The sequence below is a fragment of the Gymnoscopelus microlampas genome (assembly GCF_963454915.1).
Source record: "Gymnoscopelus microlampas genome assembly, chromosome: 10".
NCBI lineage: Eukaryota > Metazoa > Chordata > Actinopteri > Myctophiformes > Myctophidae > Gymnoscopelus > Gymnoscopelus microlampas.
In genome coordinates this window covers 374872-397585 of record NC_139947.1, presented here as the reverse complement: position 1 = coordinate 397585, position 22714 = coordinate 374872, and the positions used below count along the sequence as shown (strand labels likewise).

Below are 22714 nucleotides of genomic sequence, written 5' to 3'. Positions count from 1 at the left end.
GGTTGGCTTCCAAAGTTTGCAGGATTGGTCCGTTTTGAACAAACTGCCTCCAATCATGAACGCAGCTTGCCATTTCCATAAAATTGCACACGCACATTCCCACTAGGCCGAGGAAGAAATGCCACTTGAACATTTTCAAATCAGCCTCATGGTGGCGCTATAACTGGCCGATTTGCATTTTTAACTATAACTGCACCGATCTGCGTGAAACTTTGCACGCACACTCCCTAGAGGCCAAGGAAAAACATTGGACTGCATTTTTCACATCTGCTTTTTACAGCGCCACCAGGAGGCCGATTTATGTAAAATACATTTTTGGAGATTATTCCTTCAGATTATGTCCAAAAAACACGCAAATTGGTACACTGCATCTCCATAGTCATGTGATTCTGATGGATCTGTCCGATATTTCATATTCCATCCTATTTGGCTTACAGTGGCTTCCAAAGTTTGCAGGATTGGTCAGTTTTAAACAAAATGCCTCAAAACATGAATGCAGTGTGCAATTTCCGTGAAAGTTTGCATGCAGATTCCCACTAGGCCGAGGAAGAAATGCCCCCCTTTTCACATTCACATTGGCCTTTATAGCGCCACCAGCAGGTCTAATTTAGCAAAACACATTTTTGGAACAAAATGCCTCAAATCATGAATGCAGTGTCATCCCATTGAAAGGCCTAAGAAGAAATGCCACCCTTTTCACATTGGCCTATTATAACGCCACCAGGAGGCCACAATAACCTACCTGACCTGGCGGAGACCTGTGCTCCGAGGAGCACTTTTTCTAGTTTGCTGATGAAATTGTCAGTATATTTAGTCTTAGTTTTAGTCATCATAGCTTAGTTTTTGTTTAGTTTTTATTTAGTTTTTGTCAGTGAAAAAACATTTGTCGTCCCTCATCAATTTTAAATTCTTCAGTCAAGAGACTCACGATTTTAGATTCAAGATTATTTGTATTTATTAGTGCTTTTAGGCCCATGATGTTGAGGTAATTGAATAATCCAAATACATCATAAACTCAAATAAAATATGTTTCCCATTAGACCAGGATATTAGTCAGGTTTAGAATAGACACTACACTACACATTGCCATTGTCATAAGAAAAAGTACATTTTGACATCATATTCTTTTCACTGTAGCTTTATTTTGTGTCCAGTGGTGTCAGTTCAGCAAAAGCTAAGGTATGGCAAGGTAAGGGTTGCCAACTCCCAGAGATTAAAATAAGGGACACCTATCCTGGGCGCGGGGCAAAGCCGCGCAGCCGGAAGAAATGTGGGGGTCGACCCCCCAAAACCCCCGAAATGCATAGAAAACCATTATGCATTATACCTATAACACAATACAAACACAATGGTCTTACATCTGCATTAGGCTACTATTCATCTTCTTTTTTTTGGCAGGTATGGGTATGGCACCTGCCCTACCTTGCCATACCCAATAGGCTCTATGCACAGCAGCCATATTGGAAAGAAATTGGGCCTCTTCTTACTTCCTTCACAGGTGTTACCAATGATGCTGATATCGTGCATGTTGGCTCACTAGAAACACTCCATTTTGGTTCCCAAATGGCCCCTTATGGTGGGTGTGTAACTCTGAGACAATGGAACCAATTGGACCCGTAAGGGTCCATTTGGTTCCAATATGGCTGCTGTGCATAGAGCCTATTGATGCCCCTGTGTATGTCTGTTTGTTTTTGGAAAAAAAGGAAGCAATCCATATATTTGAACGGAAATTAATATTGTTATCCTATGCTTCACAATACTTTTTTTTTTAAACATAATACCAAAAAAATGGTATGACCATGACGGGCCGCAGAGACACTGCGTTGGGGCTGCATGCGGCCTGCGGCCCGCGGGTTGAGTAGCACTGCACTATAGGGTCGAAATATCATGCAGATGAATCTACTCCGCAAACCCTGACCCTGTTGATATGAAAGTCCTTATCTGTATTCAGTTTGATCATGTCCATCGCTGACGTCATCTCATTTTGCCTCTTTGATCACCTATAGCTCCTGCGTCTGTCCTGGGACACAGACCCCCGCACAATCTACGACCTGATGACAAGGGACAGGTCCAAGAATGGGTGGGGTTTGTCCAGCACCAACTTGATGGTTTCTGTGGTGGGAGGAGAAGGCAGTGCAGAGGTCAACGGCTGGGTTCGAGAGGTCCTCAGGCAGGGGCTGGTCAAAGCCTTGAGACGAACAGGTACAGTAGCTGTGGGGTTGTGTATATGTGGAAACTACAGTCATACCCCCAGTGATGGAAGAAGTACTCACATGTTTTTTTTTAAAGTAAAAGTAACAATACAGCAATGTAAAAATACTCTGTTTAAGTAAAAGTCTGGTATTAAAAATGTTGGTATTGGCATCAAAATATATTTAAAATATACTTAAAGAAGGGGTGCCGTGATTTTCAGTGATCCCCCCCCCCCTAAAACATAATCATCAGGTATTATGTTTATACTAGGAGGAAGATTTTTTTCAAAAAAGTGTACAGAAATGGTTAAAATTATGTTTTTATGTGGACACGCCTCCAGTTCATTAAGTATACCTGGTTCTCACCTTAGCACCTCCTCCACCACCCTAGCACCACCTGCCTGTCCTAGTCCCCCCTCCTCCTCCTGCCCACACCTGTTGTGTTATGATAATGAGGGGGAGGGTATATTTTTACTATGTCACTAAAGCGCTGTTTTTCTATTGGCACGTTTGACCCTCAAGGTTTCAGCCTCCAGGTAGAAACTCAAAATAGTCAGAGAAGACATAAAACACCATAAAAACACCACCAGGGGGCTTAATGAAGTTCTATCAACCTCATAGACACATGAAAAACAGAAAAAGTGCAAAACCATGGCACCACCTCTTTAAGTAAAACTTCTGTGTTAAAATTTACTTGAGTAAGGTATTGGCATCAAAATATATTTAATATATACTTAACGTACCAAAAGTAAAAGTACTCATTATGCTGAATGTCCCATTTCAAGTTTTCAAAATGCATGCTGGGGTTTAAGTGGTTGAACTGTGATTATCAAGCCATGTCTGAGAATCAGCTGTGAGTGTCTCGCTGCCTTTTCTACCACACAAATTCTCCCTCTTTATCTGTCCTCATCCTTGCTCACATACTGACATAATTCACAAAACACACGCACCCGCACCCGCACCCGCACACGCACACGCACACGCACACGCACACGCACACACACACACACACACACACACAGGAGCCTGGATAGTGACAGAAGGCTTGTGTGAGGGCGTGGGGAGATGTGTAGGAGAGGCGGTGAGGGACTACAACGCCGCAGCCTCTTCTGACTTCCACAACAAGGTGGTGGCTCTGGGCATCGCTCCTTGGGGCCTCGTGCGCAACCGACAGCAGTTGGTCAACCCTCAGGTATACGCACGCACATCACAAGTTGAGTTGTTCTCCATTGAATACATTTTACTGTCATTCATGGGGGGTCCCCACCCAATGACAGAAAACAAACCAACATACTGTAACAGGGTATCTGCACAATTCTAATGTGACAATTTAAGGACCTTTAAGACCTTTTTAATACCTCTAAAATGAAAAAAATCACACCCAGTGTGAAGAGAGTGGTACGTGTTTTTACTCATTTTAACATCTTTTACGTATTTTTACTCATTTTAAGTGTTTTTACTCAGTTTAAGTATTTTTACTCAGTTTAAGTATTTTTACTCAAAAGTGTGTGTGTGTGTGTGTGTGTGTGTGTGTGTGTGTGTGTGTGTGTGTGTGTGTGTGTGTGTGTGTGTGTGTGTGTGTGTGCGCGCGTGTGTGTGTGTTGCACTACTGTTTGTGTGTAATTAGTGTAACTGGTTGCATCTTTGTGTTGCAATCAGCCGCAGCTGTTGAGGTCATGGTGAAGTCGTGCTCAAACATACATACAGACAGACACACACACACACACATACACACACACACACGGACACGGACACGGACACGGACACGGACACGGACAAAGTCATGTATAGGAGTGGTTGGCACCACTCCAAAATCACACCCAGTGTGAAGTGGGCGGTGTGGTCATCACAGTGGTCATCACAGTGATCATCACAGTGATGGAAGCTCACTTAAAAAAAAAGTTTTTTTTTTAAGTGCATAGTCCTATTTATCGGTTATTAATTTCATCATGTGTCTCGCTAGCCAATCACAGTGCTGAATAGAGTCAGCCAATAGAGTCAGCCAATCACAGTACAGGTAGGGGTGTACTAATGTAGAGGGGGTGTACAATGGGTGTACAATGGGTAGCCAATCACAGTGCAGCAAATGTCAATGTCCCAACCCCACTTATAGGGGCGGCTACACCGCCCAATAATAATGGAACCGAGTCAAACTAAATGTTATGCCTCAACTCAGCTCCTACAATTCCAAGTGCTTGTCAGGGTGGGGGGTCCCCAGTTCAAATTATTTTGGGGGGGTTATTGCGGCCTGAAAGGTTTGAGAACCACTGCTGTAAATGACAGTCACTGCCACATGCAATTCCTGTTTTCTTCCATCTCAGGGCATCTCCAGTCGCTCCACACCCACCGCTAAGTACTCTGTGGAGAAAAGCACCGGACACTCCTGTTGTCTGGACAACAACTATGAGGCCTTCCTGCTGGTGGATGATGGGAGTGTAGGGCGCAGAGGCGGAGAGGCCATCTTCAGGCTCAATCTAGAGAACTACATCTCCCACCAACACACAGGCATCAGGGGTAAGAGATGGTGGATGGAAGAACCAGTGGTGGAAAAAGTACTCAAAATTGTTTGACTTGAGTAAAAGTATCAATACTGCAATGCAGAAATTGGCTACTCTGTTACAAGTAAACGTCCGGAATTCAAAATGTACTAAATTTACAAAAGTAGAGAGTACTCATTATGCAGGCATTTCACAAGTTTTATATACATTTTTTTGGTAAATAGCAGATCTACAAGCTCACAATGCGACGCATTGTGAGCTTGTAGATCGGCTATTTTCAAATGGCCAAAATGTATACAGGGCTGAAGTGGGTAATGTATGTTTTGTAATAATAATTCACATCTACAAAGTAACTACTGTAGTAACTAAAGTTTTATAATAATTGTAGTGGAGTAAAAGTACAAAATTTGTCTCTTGGAGTAGTAGTAAAAGTACTGAAAATCTGAAATACTCGAGTAAAGTACAGTAAAAGTACCTTAAAACTGTACTTAAACAGTACTTGAGTAAAATGCACTTAGTTACTTTACACCGCTGCAAATGTATAATCCAAAAATCTAATACAAATCATAAAACATGGAAATATAAAATACATAGGCTACCAGTATGCATTATGAGAGATGTACATAATGTATGGTGCATCAGTGTGCAATAGTTATACATGAACTTAGCTGTAGAATACAACTCTCGTAGACGTATTTATGATTCTGACGTTTTCAATCTACGAGAGTTGTAGGGTTCACCCCCCATGGACACAGGGACTTTCTGCACTATGCCCCGTAGACACTCCAAACATGTACAAATTGAAAACAAAGGTGCTTACCCCCAAGCCCCAAATGTTAACTGTTGCTACGGGGTAGTAGTTTAATCTAATAATCCATATCTTTCAATAAAGAAGTGTTTTAATGCTGTCTGTGGCCGAACGCCATTTTTTCACCCTTGTTTACTTCCTGTTTACATTTAGAGTAATTCCGGGTTTCACCGGATGCGCCCCCTCACTACCGCCCATTGGGAACTTCCGACAGAATCGGCTACAGACGGCATTAAAACACTTCTTTATTGAAAGATATGGATTATTACATTAACTACTACCGCGTAGAGACAGTTAACATTTGGGGCTTGGGGTAAGCTCCTTTAGTTTCAATTTGTACATGTTTGGAGTGTCTACGGGGCATAGTGCCGAAAGTCCATGTCTCCATGGGGCGTGAACCCTACAACTCTCGTAGATTGAAAACGTCATAATAAATACGTCTACGAGAGTTGTATTCTACAGCTAACATGAACTATACTGTATATGGGGCAAAGAGAAAGGAGACAATCCAAAGTTGAATTATGATTTTTTTTAAATACATTTCTTTCCTACAGGCAGCGGCAGCATTGCCATTCCTGTCCTCTGCATGCTCATATCAGGACAGGCAACCATGCTGGAGGTATAGTCACTGCTTCTTGATGAAATAGTCATTCATACAATATCGCTTGGAAAAAGAATAGTGGATGTACAAGCTCGCAGTGTGGCACGAAGTGACACACTGTGAGCTTGTAGATCTGCTATTTTTGAATAGCCAACGCTGACATCTAAAATGACACAGATGCTTTGCGGGTTTAAATGGTTTGAAAAAATATATATATTCAAAGATGTGCACACATTTTCACAAGCTCATAGCTTGTATATATAAAAATTGTATATTATAAAATAAATATAAACTAGAAAAAGTGCTCCTCGGAGCACAGGTCTCCAGGTCAGGTAGGTTATTGTGGCCTCCTTGTGGCGCTATAATCGGCCAATATGAAAAGAGTGCCATTTATTCTTTGGTCTTTCACGGCAATCGGACACTGCATTCATGATTTGAGGCATTTTGTTTCAAAAATGTGTTTTGCTAAATTATACCTGCTGGTGGCGCTATAACAGGCCAATGAGAAAAGGGTGGCATTTCTTCCTCTTAGGCTTAGTGGGAATGTGCATGTGAAATTTCACGGAAATCGCAAGCTGCATTCATGATTTGAGGCATTTTGTTCAAAACGGACCAATCCTGCAAACTTTGGAAGCCAACCTTAGCGGATGGAATATGGGAAATTGTCCAGATCCATGTTGATGACATGACTATAGAGATACTCTGTACCGATTTGCATGACGTTTAGATAACATATATATAACAGGCCCATGTGAACATTTTGGGGCAGAGGTTCTGAATTGGCATCCAAGGAGTGTGTGTGCACAGTTTCGCAGCGACCAGGCCAACAGTGCCGGAGATTAGCTGCTCACAGACAGATGGACACACGGACGGACACACGGACGGACACACGGACAGACACACGGACACATGGATGGACAGGGTGCAAAACATACTCTCTCGCCATGCCTTTCGGCCTGGCGGAGACAATAAAATACATACAACTGATGACAGATAAACCAATAATAAAGACTTACAAGGGGCAGAGCATTTATGAATTGGAAGTGTGTAAAGAAATACTGGTTCATACTATAAAAGTATTAACCAGTAGAGAAGCAATGTTGCATCATTTGTCTTTATACCTGCTTCTGTTTCTGTCTGTCTGTCTGTCTGTCTGTCTGTCTGTCTGTCTGTCTGTCTGTCTGTCTGTCTGTCTGTCTGTCTGTCTGTCTGTCTGTCTGTCTGTCTGTCTCTCTGTCTCTCTCTCTCTCTCTCTCTCTCCCTCCCCAATATCTTCACCAGCGGGTAGACGCGTCTCTGAGGAACTCCACACCCTGGCTGGTGCTGGCAGGTTCAGGAGGCGTGGCCGACCTCTTGAGTGACATGCTGGAGAGCCTATCACCTTTCCCTGCTGTTCAGACGTTCTCCAATGCGGGTCCTAGTGTTGATCTGAAGGTCAGAGTGGCAGAGCGGGTCAGGAGACACTTCCCTTCTGAAGCACAGACAGACACGCTTATTGAACAGGTATGAAAGGGCAGTGGATGGTGCACAGTAATGAGGCTTTCAACACACCCTTAACATTAACCCATTCAAACTGGGAACACATCTGTGTCATTTTTAGATCTCTTTGGCCATTCAAAAAATAGCAGATTTACAAGCTCGTAGCGTGGCACCGAGTGCCACGCTACGAGCTTGTAGATCTGCTATTTTTAGAAAAATCTTGAAAATGTGTGCAAATCTTTGAATATATATTTTCTAAAGCGAACATTTGTAACTCAAATCTTTGCTTCTGGCGGTCCCTGGAACAAAATATTTTGCGATGGGGGTCCGCGGCCAAATACATATCATTTTGGGGGTGCTTGACATGAAAATGTTTGAGCACCACTGATATAAAAACATATGTTTTTCAAAAAACTGTAGGATTTAGAAGACATTTGTAGAATTCCCCAGAAGCAAAGATTTGAGTTACAAATGTTTGCTTTAAAAATATATATATATTCAAAGATTTGCACACATTTTCATTATTTTTTCAAAAAAATAGCAGATCTACAAGCTCTATGAGCTTGTAAATCTGCAATCTATTAGGCCAATAGGCTTTTCTGAATGCACATAGTTGTTCCAGAACATGTGTTCCCTGTTGACTTAGCCAACAACAGGGATGGTGTTATTTGTCTGTTTTCAGAAGTTACTACATTTTTTCTTTTTAATTTACTATTTCTATGTACTATTACTATAACTTATCCAGAGTCAGACAGGGTAATGGATGGTCTTTGGATGCCGTTTGTATGTCTCTGCATGCTCATGAAATTTACAATTTAGGCTTTTAGCAGGCGCTCTTAATCCAGAGCGATTTACAGTAAGAAAGGTAAACACAGGTAATACATCAAATACATAGAAATAGTAATCTAGGATCATAGGTAAACCAAGAACCTATCATCAGTCTAAACAGTGTAATATTAAAACAATATATATGTACATTAAAAAAGCTATACAAACTATAGGATGCCAGGTCAACAGATGGACCTGGCATCTGTCTACATAACATGCTATCTACATTTGAATGTATGGTGAAAGCTAGTTAGTAGGCCTAACTAGCTTTTAGCTTAATTCCTGGATGTGACTCTGGTATCTTGCAGTGGGGAAAATAGTAGAATTTACCCCAAACCTTACAAGGTCTCTGTGCCTGTGGCATGCTGTTAGCTCAGTGGGTGGGGATGTACAGTACATCATGTGTCACAGGTTTGAATCTGGCTGACAATATTTGTCACATCATTGCAAGTCATCCTCTCTGTCTTGCGTTGCACTGTGCCAAACAGAGCAGAACGTCTATCAGTTGTGTATGTAATAAACAGAATGCCGTCATGAGATTGCAGTTCCTGTTTACAGTTCATTACAGAAATTGCAATCCTGTAACCCTTAACCTTGACCCTCAGGCTCTGAGCATCTACCAGAACAGGGAGCTGATAACAGTCTACCATGGAGAGCAGGAGAGGCCAGATGACTTTGATACAGTCCTGCTCAAGGCCCTGGCAAGAGGTACTGTATATAAAAATAATCAGTATTATTATGTTATGTTATTATGGGGCCAGGCTTCCAGCATGGACCCATATTGTTATTCGCATTATTCCGTTTCTTCTTCTGCCACTTTTGGCAGTTCTGGCTGAACCGTGCAGTCGCTTTTTATGAAACTCGGCCATATGATAGATGGTCATGAAAAACGATCAAGAAATAATTCTCACAATCTTTCGTCAAAAGGTGGCGCTATAGCACTCAATTGAAAAATGCCAACTTTGAACAGGTACAACTCATGCCCTGTTTCACCTACAGCCATGAAACTTCGATGCACACATGCGTCTCCTCATGCTGAACAACTTTCACACTCTGACTTTTGACCTCTGACCTTTAGATCTCCCACCATTTTGAATTATATGAAAAACAGTTAAAACCTATCTCCTCCTGGGATTTTTGAGTAATCTGCACGAAACTTTTTACACATGAACTTTGGACCTATACCAAAAAACGTTTGCAAAATATCTTCCATAAGTGAAAAAATGAAGCTTTAATGAGCCAATGAATATTGCAGTTTTATGACAATTATTCATCTGCCCCTAACACATACATGCAGACTTACCATTCTTTGAAACTTTGCAGAAATGTAAAGGGCCATTCCAAATATCACTGAAACCAATCTTACTCCAATTGGTCAAACGGGGGCGCTATAGCAATTTTTTGAAAATTGAAACTTTAAACAGGCAAAAGTCATGCCTCGTTTGGCCGACAGCCATTAGACCTGCTTACACATGTGCCTTGACTAATGAGGAACACATCTATCACGTTGACCAGTAATCACCGCCCTTAGATTGTCCGCAATCTTGAGCAGTTTGAAAAACACTTAAACCCAGGATTTTTCAGCTATTTGCGTGAAACTGTATGATTTGTGTGATCTCCTTTTTCACAGGTTCTTGTCTGTTGGTGGCTTCTCGCTTAAATGTGTGCCCCACAACCTGAAGGTCACCAGTTCAAGCCTCACTTGGTGCAGACTTCATCTAAGTTGCATTTCACACAACATGACTAATACATCTGCAATTGTTAAAGATAACATGAAATACTTAATTGAGTGTTTTTTACATACAGCTGATCTACAATCTCACAACTTTTCAGATAGCAATGAGAGTATGTTTTTTCAATGTATAACATACTTCATTGTGAAAATAGTCAATGTACAATCTGACAACTTTTAATGGTTTGTGAGCTTGTAGATCGGCTACTTTCACTAATTTTGGTTCTGAGGAGATGTACAATTTCTTCATTGGTAAATGGTTTGTGAACGAGTGATCTTAGTGTTAGTGAAACAGGGGCTTGGGTCATGACAGAAGGCAAGAGTTTGTGATCCTCAACAGACAATATCAGCCTGGACAAAGATATAGCACTATAGGTAGTGTTGCAGCTACCTAAGAGTGCTTCATGACCGTAAGGTTGCCGGTTCAAGCCTCACTTGATGCAGACTCATTTAAGTTGAAATGCAAAAAACATGACTCAATCTATTCCGTTTCCATGGCGCTCTCTCTTCAATCTATTCCATTTCCATGTCTTTCTCTTCAATCTATTCCGTTTCCATGTCTCTCTCTCTGTCTCTTCAATCTATTCCATTTGTCTCTCTCTCTGTCTCTTCAATCTATTCCATTTGTCTCTCTCTCTGTCTCTTCAATCTATTCCATTTGTCTCTCTCTCTGTCTCTTCAATCTATTCCATTTGTCTCTCTCTCTGTCTCTTCAATCTATTCCATTTGTCTCTCTCTCTGTCTCTTCAATCTATTCTCTCTCTCTCTCTCTCTCTCTCTCTCTCTCTCTCTCTCTCTCTCTCTCTCTCTCTCTCTCTCTCTCTCTCTCTCTCTCTCTCTCTCTCTCAGAGACTCTGGTTGCCCCAGGTACGATTCCAGGCCAGGTCAGCAAATGTGTCGATGAAATGAAATTTGTCCCTGAGCAAGACTCTTAACCCCTAATTGCTCACAGGCACTCATTGGAAACAAGACCGCAAGGACTTTCATGAACTGACCTGTTAAAGGAATTATCATTTCTCTTTCTCTCTCCTGGCCCCATATTATCGCTGCTTGCAGCTATATTGTTATTTGTTATTTGGCCATTGGTGCCATCAACTTGGCAAGGAAAGCTCAGATACATGACTGGCATATCCTGCATGACACTACAATGACAACAGCCCCTCCAAACCCTTGCAATATAGTCTCTGTTGCCTGTTGCCTCCCACAATTTTCGAATGCTTCCGGTCATACAGTCTGGAGCACGGAAGCAGATGTGACGCCTCCTCCCCGCTTCCGTTTTGTCTTTACAGTCGCACAAATGTATCTGAATATGAATCAAAATCATCTAAGCAAGTAGCTTGCTGCTTAGGTAAGGTAAGGTAAGGTAAACTTTTATTGTCCCGAAGGAAATTTGTTTTGGGCTTTAACCCCAGCTGCAGCCACACGTAAAACAATGACAATACAAAATACAAAATACAAAATACATAACAGGGGGGGGGAGGGGGACAACATTACACAAGTGCACAGATAGTGATCGGTCTACTCTTAATGGTCACTGCAGGGCCTCATTTAGCATTTTAGTTGCCACAGGAACAAACGATTTTTTGAATCGTACATAATTCCATCTAGGTTCGCTATACCTTCTCCCAGAGGGCAGCATTACAAACTGTCCATGTAAAACATGGGTAGCATCACTGACTATTTTCTGAGCTTGTCTTAGCGTGGCCTGCTCGTAAATAGACTGCAGAGAGGGGAGTTGTCTTACTCCTATGATTTTCCCTGCAGTCTGCACCAATCGGAGCAATTTGGACCTCAGTTGCACTGAGAGGTTGCCAAACCAAACTGTGATGCCAAATCTGACCAGACTTTCCAAGACCGCTCGGTAGAACACTAACATAAACTTTTGGTCAACACCATGAACCCTGAGACGGCGGAGGAAATGCAGTCTTTGCTGAACTTTACTACAGAGACTGTCCACATGTGTATTCCACGTTAGCGTGTTGTCAATGCTAATGCCCAAGTATTTATATGAGGAGACCTGTGAGATGGTCGAGTCATGGATGACCACAGGCCACAGCTGACGCTGTGACGCTGTGACGCTGCTTCCGTGGGCGCTGCTCGGCGGCTGCACCGCGACCTGAGAGTTTGCTTGTGTGCCTTATTGTTTAGTTATTTGTATTGTCCGTGTCTATATGTCGTCACATGTAAAGATGTGCAATGTCGCCAAGATGAGAGCCGCAGAGGTAGCTCTGCTGATCCTGGTCATTTGTAACTTCTGTGGAAAGTGCTGGTCGATAGAACCGGGGACTCGGCTCGAGACAAACATCTGGCGTGAAAACGGCGCTACCGGGATCGTCCATGTGTACAGCCGAGCTGCACTACTGGCATTACGGCCGCCGGAGCCGAACACAACGGCGGGCCACGTCCACTTGCCGGTGTTGGATGACATACCCGTGGAACTGATCCGAGGAAAGAGGAGGAGGAGACGAGGAAAAAGAGGGGGAATTCGAAACCGTTTACGGAGGAGATTCACCCGCCCCCCGCTCCCCTTTATCGTTCTGGCCAACGTGCGATCCTTGGATAACAAAATCAGCACGATAAGAACATACACAAGGTACAGCTACGAATTTCGTGAGGCATCACTGTTATGTTTCACTGAAAGCTGGTTAAAACCATCAAAACTAGACTCACTCTATGAGGTCCCCGGATTCACTCTGGTGCGACTGGACAGAGGTGGAGGGAGTGGTTACGGTGGAGTATGTGTGTACATTAATGATCTCTGGTGTCGATCCCTTTCCGTCAAACTCGGGATATGCGACGATCCCAACGTGGAAATCCTGGGCATGACTTTAAGACCGTTCTATCTCCCCCGCGAATTTGGGTGCATTCTACTGTTCATAGTCTATGTGCCTCCTAAAGGGCCAGGAAGAGCAGCACAGGCAGCAAAAACCATTGCTGACTGTGTACATGGACTACAACTACAGTACCCAGAGGCACCAGCAATCGTACTTGGAGACTTGAACCAGTGTTATCTAGACACTGTGTTGCCAGGATTTGTACAGTATGTCAAGGATGCGACTAGGAAAAATAACATTCTGGACAAGTGTTATGTGAACATTCCAGATGCATATGTTGCCAAGGTAGGCCCGCCTATATTGACCTCTGACCATAATGTTGTGTACATGACTCCAGTTTATAAGTCGAAACTGAAGAGAGGAAAGGTGGAGAAGAAAGTAGTTAGGACATGGACAAATGAAAGCAAGGAACAACTAAAAGCATGCCTGGACTGTACAGATTGGGACACTTTTAGAGATGGTTCATTGGACGAAATAACCACAGTTACAAATGATTACATTAATTTTTGTGTACAGCTGGTTGTTCCTACAAAGGAAATTAAAATCTATCCGAACAATAAAACATATGTGACCAAGGACATAAAGAATATAATAAATGAAAGGAAAACAGCCTTCATAAGCAAAGATTTCGGTGCACTCAAATTGACAGAAAATAAGCTAAAAACAAAAATGAGGCAGGCAAAATTGGCACATAGACAGCACCTAGAGGATGCGTTCAAAGCTAAAAATCACAAAAAGGCGTGGGATACTATGAAATCCATGACAGGAATGTCAGCCCCAACCAAACCTATTGTGACAGACAATGAACTTGGCTTTGCCAATGACCTAAATACTTTCTATGCCAGATTCGAATCATTGGGCGATTCCTCTAAGTGCACTGAAATACTTAAGGCTGTAACACCTGCCCCCTCAGACAGAATTATCATCACTGAAGAGGATGTCAGGAAAGTGTTTCGGTGTACTAACACAAGGAAAGCTAATGGGCCGGACGAGTGCAGTGCTTTTCTCCTCAAAAACTTTGCATCCGAGTTGGCTCCTGTGTGGCAACCAATATTTCAAACCTCTGTAGACACACATATAATTCCTCTGTGTTGGAAAACCTCACACATAAAACCATTACCCAAAATCCAATGTCCAAAAGAACATAAGGATTATAGACCCATAGCTCTTACTTCAGTGACCATGAAATCACTGGAAAGAATACTGTTGCAACATCTTGTGAGTATAACTAAAGACAAATTTGACCCCTGTCAGTTTGCTTATAAGAAAGGTTGCGGTACAGAGGATGCGGTTGTCACACTGGTCCACTTCATTACAAAACACCTAGATAAGTCTAATAAGAATCATGCAAGGGTGCTGTTCTTAGACTTCTCTTCAGCCTTCAATACAATACAGTCTGATATTCTGGTGTCAAAGATGGTACAGTTGGAACTGAATCCATACTTAATTCACTGGTATGCTTCCTTCCTTACTAACAGAGTACAGAGGGTGAAAGTGAACAAAACCCTCTCCTCAGCATTAACCACTAATGTTGGTGCTCCCCAGGGTTGTGTAAGCTCAGCTGTATTGTTCACCCTTTATACTGACAGCTGTAGTACTGAGAAATGTCTGTCTGAATGTCGCACTGACAAGCCAGACCAATACATTCTAAAGTACTCTGATGATACAGTTTTGATTTCTCTTTTGGATAGTTCCAGTGATCCTGGACTGCACCAACACAGAGTAAATAAGGTGGTGGAATGGAGTGATAACAACGCTCTTATCATTAACACAAAAAAGACAGAAGAGATTGTTTTTGGTGCCCCACTAGAGATACACAGATCCCCTATTACTATTCATAGTGAACAGATCAACCAGGTATGTTCGTATACATACCTAGGAGTAGTAATAGACCACCTTTTGTCATGGAAAGACCAGATTGAATCAGTGGGTAAGAAGACAAAACAAAGAGTCTATTTCCTTCGCCGTCTGAGATCTTTTGGTGCTAGTAGACAGATTCTTCTTTTGTTTTTCACTTCTGTTATTATGAGTGTCCTGCAGTACTGTAGTACCACCTGGTATGGATGTCTGTCTGTAGCTTTAAAGTCACAACTGCTGCAACAAGTGAACATTTGTTCAAAGATTGTTGGACAACCACTTCAGAGGCTCTATACATCTACGTATGATAACAGTATGATAAGGTTGGCAAGGAATATCACTTCAAACACTAGCCATGCTTTGTATGGAGAATATAGGTTGCTGCCTTCAGGAAGGAGATACAGTGTTCCTACATACAATAAGGTCAAACTGAAGAGGTCCTTTGTCCATCAGACGACATTGAGGCTTAATCAGGAGTTATAAGCCAGGGGTAGGCTGAGTGGTGGACATTGCTCTTGTCTTTGCATGTCTTTATGTATGTATTTGTATTTTGTTGTTTTCTTGTGTCATGTCAAATGTGTGTACTGTTATATGTTGCATACATGGCTGTTTCTGGGTCGCAAGACAAATTTCAGTGCAAACTGACAATAAAGTATTATCGTATCGTATCGTATCGTATCGTATCGTGTCACCTATACTCCTAGGGTCAAACACCATCTCCTGTGTCTTCCTCACATTGAGAACAAGGTGGTTGTCATCGCACCATGCTACAAACCTCTGAACCTCTGAAAAATAGGTAGCTAAATCTCTATCTTTACCCAGTAGGGATAGGATGGCAGTGTCGTCCGAGAATTTAATAATGTAATTATTCGGGTTACCGCTTCTGCACTCATTTGTGTATAAGGTGAATAGGACGGGTGAGCTAACGCAGCCCTGCGGTGCTCCAGTACTCAAGGTTCTGGGCTCTGACATGGTACCGTTCACACTGACCCTTTGTGTACGTTCAGTTAAAAAAGAATAATACCACCTGATAATAAGGGGGTGGACATTAAGGTCCCTCAACCTCGTAATTAAGATATGTGGCTGTATTGTATTAAAAGCTGAACTGAAATCCACCAGAAGAAGGCGTGCATAAGCAGTGTTCTTTCCTAAGTTATTTTCTAAGTGTTTCAAAAGGAAATAATCTAAGGCCAGAACTGCATCCTCTATGCCTCTGTTACTCCTGTAAGCAAACTGAAAGGTGTCCAATGAACAATCAACCGCTGCCCTCAGTAAACTGATAATGATTTTCTCAAAACATTTCATAATCACTGAGGTCAAAGCGACTGGGCGATAGTCATTATTTTCCTTGCAGCATGTTTTTTTGGGAACAGGGATTATAATAGAGTCTTTCCAGGTGGACGGAACAGTACATGAGTCCAGTGACTTTTGGTAGATGGGACACCAAGCCTCTGCAAGTTCCTGACTGCATGAGTGCAGCAGCCGGCCACATATTCCATCTGGACCTGAGGCCTTTCGGGGACATGTGCGTGCAAACATCTTCTGGACTTCATGTAGATCCACAGTAATTCCCAGATCACTGTGTGTGGGTACAGACTCAAGGGCAGCTATTTTCTCCTGCAGGAAATCAGCTGTTTCAAATCTTGCATAAAAGTTGTTTAGTTCATTGGCCTTTTCCTTTTCATTCGAAACACTAAGGCCCTTCTTTGCTGGAGCCATGTTGGTCATGGCTTTCATAGATTCCCACATTTTTTTGGAATTAGCAGTATGCCTCAAACTTCTCCTTCTCTTTCCGTTTAGCATCCCCAATCTTTTGATTGATCTCTTTCTGGATATTCCTCATAGTTACCAGGTCTCCACTTTTAAACGCTCTATGTTTCTTAACCAGGCACTCTTTAATTTCCCTTGAGATGTAGGGTTTATGGTTATTGTTTTTTTTGTCAACACGTTATCTTTACAGAATTTAATGTATTCTGTCATCGTATCTGTAGCCTCCTCCAAGTCTAGGCTGTGGAAAAGGCTCCAGTCCGTGCAGCAAAAGCAACCTTTGAGTGTTTCTATGCTGTCATTGTCCCACACATGAATAGTTTTAACTTGTGGTTTACTGCTTTTAAGCAGTGACTTATATGTGGGAATCAAGTGGACAACATTGTGATCAGACATGGTAAATGGGGGTTTAGCAGTGGACAGTGGAGGTTTAGCCTCAGCTACATAAGCATTCTTTACATTGCCATAACATTTATCTAAAATGTTTTTACCCCTTGTCTTACAATCAACATACTGCTGAAAACCAGGTAGCACAGATTCAAGCGTAGCAGAAATGGAAATGAAAAACTTTAATGTAAAGATATTTTAAGATTCCTGTCTCGGATTTCGGGAGATGTAGTTCCAGACTCCATATAGCAATCGGAGATAATGGAATAGTTGGCTGTCTACGGTCGGCTGCTACAATTCAACTATGAAGAAGTGGGGCCTGGCAGACAACGCAGCATACCAAGTGTGGTGAGCCTGAGCAGACTGCCGAACACATGATCGCCACCTTCCCCTGTAAAGACCACCTTCAGTGGTCCCTAGTGGGACCAGAGACATGGGTGTACACGACACTGAGTTTGAGGATGATACATGAAAGAAGATGTTATGTTATGTTGGGGTATATAATTAACATTGTGTGTGTGTGTGTGTGTGTGTGTGTGTGTGTGTGTGCGCGCGTGTGTGCGTCCATGCGTGTAGCATGCAATAAGAACCGTGCATCTTATGACGCCAGACTTCACACGGAGGATCTGAAGCTAGCAGTCACCCTGAACAGAGTGGACATCGCCAGGAGTGAGTTCTTCAATGGTGACATCAATTGGATGGTGAGAAACATCACAAGATACCTGAATGTTGAAGTCACACAAATATTGCTACTGTAGATTTGGAGTTCCCAATAAACATTGGACGTCTGGCAGACGTGCAGATGAGGTCTATATTGGGTCCGTCCGTCCAAGACCATTTCTAGACGTCTGTGCGACGTGCAAAATAGATTCAATATTTAGACGTCTAAATATGACCCCTTTTAGACGTCAATATGCAGTTCAATATGTGAACGTCTGGCTGGGTAATTTTTTGGACGTCCTGTGGACGTCTTAAACAGGTGCAGTGATTAATATATTTTTTTATTTGTGATTAGAGAAATAATTAACAACATGTACATATAATATACAACATATGTATTGTTATTAAAGACATGATTAATATATATATAAAATATTTTTTTTAAATGTGAGAAAAGCTAAACTTTGAACTATTTCAAAAATCTATAACTTCTTATTAAACAATTCTAGACTATTGATGTAACCTACCATTCGACTCAATATCATAAAATCTATAACTTCAATAAGAAGTTATAGATTTTTGAAATAGTTCAAAGTTAAGCTTTTCTCACAATTTTCAAAAATATTTTTTTTAAATTAAAAAACACGTTTTCAGACTCAGAAGAGGACGCTGAATCGAATGGGCTAGGTCTCGATTTTGTATGACCCTTAGAAAGTGGTTTAAACAAGCGTTAAAGTTTAGTAAACTTGAAGCTTTTTTCACAAACATATTATTATTTTATTTTGACCCTTCCACCCTCTTATTTATATGATATTGAGTCGAATGGTAGGTTACATCAATAGTCTAGAATTGTTTAATAAGAAGTTATAGATTTTTGAAATAGTTCAAAGTTTAGCTTTTCTCACATTTTTAAAAAATATTTTATTTTTCAATTAAAAAACACCTTTTCAGACTCAAAAAAAGACGCTGAATTGAATGGGATAGGTCTCGATTTTCTAGGACCTTGGGAAATACAAACGGTCACCAAAAAGATTGGACGTTGACTTTTGTATAAAAAACTGATTTTGTTGAGCACAAAATCTGTAACTAATCGCTCCAGATATTTTTTTAAAATCCGAAACTTCTCTCAATCCATATTGAGAGTAAGCCAGATTTTTTGGCACCGGCCCTGATTTTTTCTGACACTGATAAAGCTCAAAGGTCAGCGAAAAGACTGCAAAGGTCAACCCTCGTTACATTTTTAGAAATTGTATTTTTCTTCGAGACTCTGGCTTTAGACTAATGTGATGGCGCTGATTCCAAATATGCAAGTTTCTTTTTTCTCGGACAACAGGAAGTGCCTCAAAAGGCCACTTCCTGGTTGGTTTTAGGGTGTTCCAAGCCTGTGATTTCTCCGATATATTTTTTTTCCAAATCTACACGTAAAATAATGCTAAAATTTGAAATAATCAAACCCTAATATCAAATCATGATTTAATTATCCCTTAATTGGCTATGGTTACGGCTTCGCTATCTCGCTCAATATCTCGAATACGATAAGGACTTAGGGTCCACTTTTTGGATATGTTGTAGAGCTGGCTGAGACGCACATGTGGATGTCTTGTTTGTCCCGTTACGACACACTTCTATTTCTGACTTTGTCCTTTGATATGGTCTTAAGATATAAGACTCTATGTGCCTTCTGAAAGTGTAGGAGGTCAACTTAGGAGTGTCGTACCGGGACAAACAAGACATCCATGCGTGCGCCTTGGCGAGCTGTACAACATATCCGAAAGGTGGATTCTAAAAATGCATCGATTTCGAGATATATCGCTTTATTGCGCGAAATAACTTGACATTTGACCCTAGCCAATTAAGGAGTATGGTAAGGCCGTGTGCAAGGAGAGTTATATGGGCGCGTTCGGGGCGACGCGCTGACCCAGAAACAGGTGTCCAATTTTGTTTTTACTCCTTTCAAACAGTTTTTCACTATTATCTCGGCCCCTAGGGGGCACTGAAACAATCGGACAACGTATTATTGATCAGCTCTTCACCCCGGACGCGTCCATATAACTTTCCTCACACACAAACATGTGGTTCTGAAAATGAGGGTTATTGGGCTTCTTGAATAATTTGGCCACTATGTGTACACAGTGGTTACTCCCTATGGTCTGAGTATCTACAGGGCTGACAAGGGACTAGTAAAGTCTAATAGAGAGTATTAGAGTCTGCTAAAGCCTAGTACACTCTAGTCTAGCCTAGTCCAGCCTGTTCCATGCTAGTATGGCCTATACCACCCTCCCCATGTCTGTTCTCCCAACAGGCTGGACTATACTAGTCTTGGGTGCACTAGGCTGTACTGTACTGTACTGTACTGTACTGTACTGTACTGTATATGTATTATTATTATATTATTATATATTATATTATTATATATATATATATATATATATATATATATATATATATATATATATATATATATATATATATATATATATATATATATATATGCCTAAAAATGTATTATTATTATCATCATCATCATCATCATCATCATTACTACTACTGCAGGACCACATTGGAAACAAGTGTTTCATTAAACTTCGATTTGTTATCCTGGGTTTAAGTTATATTGTGATTTTACTTATATCTTTTACCAAAATCTAATCAAATACTATTACTACTACAGCTGCAACTATAGGCTATATATAATAGTAATATTATATTCTTGATATTAATATAATAACATTATTATTTAATATCATTAGATTCATATAAATAACACCGCTTATTCACGGATGTGGCAACACGCTTGTTTCACGCACATGATTTGGCAACCAGCCAGTGAACGGCATCCTGATTGGCTGAGGCAATATGACATCATGCAACTCAATAGTGAACGCCACTCTGATTGGCTGAGGGAGCGTTTACACTCCGCCCAGCATATTCACCGCGCTCTTTCCTGTTCTCGTCAAACTCCGTCCAGCATTTACATCGCGATTCATCTTCTCAGAGGCCAGACGCTCGCACAGTTCTCGATATTGACTTCTGTCGTGTTTGGCTAACGTCTACAAACTTGAAGGTAAGGCCAGCTAATGTAATGTTACGTAGTGTACTACCTGTTGTCTCAACCAATTTTAGCATGTGGTTGCTATAGACTTAGCATGAATTAGCTAACGTTAGCTAAACATTGGTCAACTAAACTGCATACCATAGCGTAAATATTCAAGACTGCAACGGTAACCAAACCGTTAACATGACCAAGCATTGTGATGCTAACCGTAAGTTTGCCGTAAGTTTGTGGCTAACGGGGTTCTAAGCTAATTGCTAAGCTGCTATACGGGCTAACTGGGTAAGATATACTATGAAGCTACTAAGCTAATTGCTAACCTAAGCTAAGTGCTAACTAGGCTAAGTTTTTACGTCAGCATAGGAAACATGTTTGTGGCTAAGGCCCTGACGGAGCATTTTTTGTTTATCTCGACGTCCTGCGTTGCTTGCATGTGAGCTACAATACTTTTTAAACAATTTGCGCCCACCGCGTGTCGACAGGTCGCTCAGTCGACACGCGGGGCCTTTTTGGCTGGCTCACTTGTACAGCTAGGCCTGGGTACCTAGCTCACCGGCGCGCATGTCCTGTTAATGATTGAATTAATTCTAATTGTCATTTTCTCTCTGCATCTCAGGTGGTGTGAGGTTGTCTGCGGTGATTCTGCTCCTTCTTTGGTTAAAGTAAGTGTTAAATAACGCTATATTGTGATAGTAATCATTGCTTTAGAGGTTTTTTTTTCCATTAACTGTTTTAAATAGCTCTATATTGTGATAGTAATCATTGCTTTAGAGGGTTTTTTCCATTAACTGTTTTAAATAGCTCTATATTGTGATAGTAATTAGAGTGCTTGTTCAGTTGTGTTAAATAGCTCTATATTGTGATAGTAATGATTAGATTGTTTGTTCAGCAAGTGTGTTAAATAGTTCTATATTGTGATGTTAATCATTACTTTAGAGTGTTTGTTCAGTAACAGCTAGTGTTAAATAGATATTGTGATAGTAAACATTGCTATAGTCAAGTGTTTGTTCAGGAGTCTCCATGTCTCTTCAGCTCTTTATTAAAGAGAAAATGCATTTTCGGGGCAGGATACCAATTTTATCCAATCAGGAGAGAGAACTCGGACAAGATACAGATTGAACAAGTGAAATAGGCTCTATGCAGCAGTCATATTGGAAATAAATTGGCCTCTTCTTACTTCCTTCACAGGTGTTACCAATGATACTAATGAAGACTCTGTTCCATTATGGTCAGGGTGCTGACATTGTGCATGTTGGCTCACTGGAAACACTCCATTTTGGTTCCCAAATGGCCCCTTATGGTGTGTGTCTGTACACACACCATTAACTGGGTCCATTTGGTTCCATTTGTACACTCTCAGAGTTATGGGGGTCATTGAAAATAAGACAACCACTATGCCACACTAAATGGAACAGAGCCTTAATTAGTATCATTGGTAACACCTGTGAAGGAAGTAAGGCTGCTGTGCATAGAGCCTATTGGGACTGACACAAAGAAATGAGCAGACAAAATTGGAAATGGAACACTAAAAAATGAAGCTGATAAATGGGTACACTCGCCTCTTGGCTGAAATACTGTCACCTACCTGAAAATGTATTTTTTGTTTATCAAAGAGCTCCTGCTAATGAACAAACGCTCTAGCAATGATTACTATCAGAATATTGTGCTTTAAACTTTTTGTCAATTGTTCCAATTAACACTTGTGTGTGGTGATTCTCAAGGGACCTACCTACTTAAGACAACAGGTAATGGACCAATAGCATCCTAAGTGAATGGCAAATATACAAGCTCAAATGCAGTATGTGTGCTTGTAGATCGGCTATTTTTGTGTCCAACACTACAATGATGTGCGATGGACTAATACGCTTGGATTGTATATGTATCTAACCCATTTCCCCCCTCCCTCAGGTGTTGTGCTGCTGTTGTTGGTGTCCGCCCGTCAGTGGGAGTGGTGTGTGTGGTGATTCTCAGGGGACCTACCTACTTAAGACAACAGGTAACAGTTGTCTTAAGTATGTG

At 41.3% G+C, this 22714-nt stretch overlaps 1 pseudogene across 1 annotated transcript in view; it reads left to right on the top strand.

The window, feature by feature from the left end:
• The window catches only part of LOC311053286 (transient receptor potential cation channel subfamily M member 4-like), a 64215-nt pseudogene that overhangs the window by 3083 nt on the left and 38418 nt on the right, over window positions 1-22714 (top strand). The window contains exons 4-10 of the transcript in view: window positions 2007-2202; window positions 3215-3384; window positions 4514-4706; window positions 6053-6117; window positions 7381-7602; window positions 9012-9114; window positions 17560-17684. The product of the transcript in view is annotated as a transient receptor potential cation channel subfamily M member 4-like (transcript). The remainder of the gene's footprint in view (window positions 1-2006; window positions 2203-3214; window positions 3385-4513; window positions 4707-6052; window positions 6118-7380; window positions 7603-9011; window positions 9115-17559; window positions 17685-22714) is intronic.